This window comes from Penaeus monodon, chromosome 29 (genome assembly GCF_015228065.2).
Source record: "Penaeus monodon isolate SGIC_2016 chromosome 29, NSTDA_Pmon_1, whole genome shotgun sequence".
Lineage (NCBI taxonomy): Eukaryota > Metazoa > Arthropoda > Malacostraca > Decapoda > Penaeidae > Penaeus > Penaeus monodon.
Window position 1 is genome coordinate 1,355,907 of NC_051414.1, and position 383 is coordinate 1,356,289.

The following is a 383-nucleotide window of genomic DNA, read 5'->3' on the forward strand; positions in this document are numbered from 1 at the left end:
CACGGCGTCTGCTCTGTGGTCATTTGGTCACTGAGAAAAGAAACGGAGGAGTATCGAGCCTAAAGGTGTAATGGGGTGATGCTGTGCGGTTGTTATACACAGGGTGAGGTGGCCAGTCATAAGGAAGCGATATGAAACCAACGACTTCGGAGTGAAATTTTCTTACATTTGTGGAAAGACTGAAATAGTTTTGTTTTTCTATCGTGTCTTTTATTACTGCTTTACCAAGTATACATACATACAAGGTAGCAAAAAAGTTTGTTTTTTTTATCTTCCATATATATTGTAAGACTAATAGAACGGTGAAGTGAAATATTTATTTGTCATGTCTAGGTCAAGGTAACAACAAAAACGGAAAATAAGAAATAATCTTTCGTGTAATC

General features: G+C 36.8%; 1 protein-coding gene across 1 annotated transcript in view; it reads left to right on the forward strand.

Annotated features, from left to right (window-relative positions):
* The window catches only part of LOC119591885 (AP-2 complex subunit alpha-like), a gene marked incomplete in the record, with an annotated part of 45,360 nt that overhangs the window by 174 nt on the left and 44,803 nt on the right, over positions 1-383 (forward strand).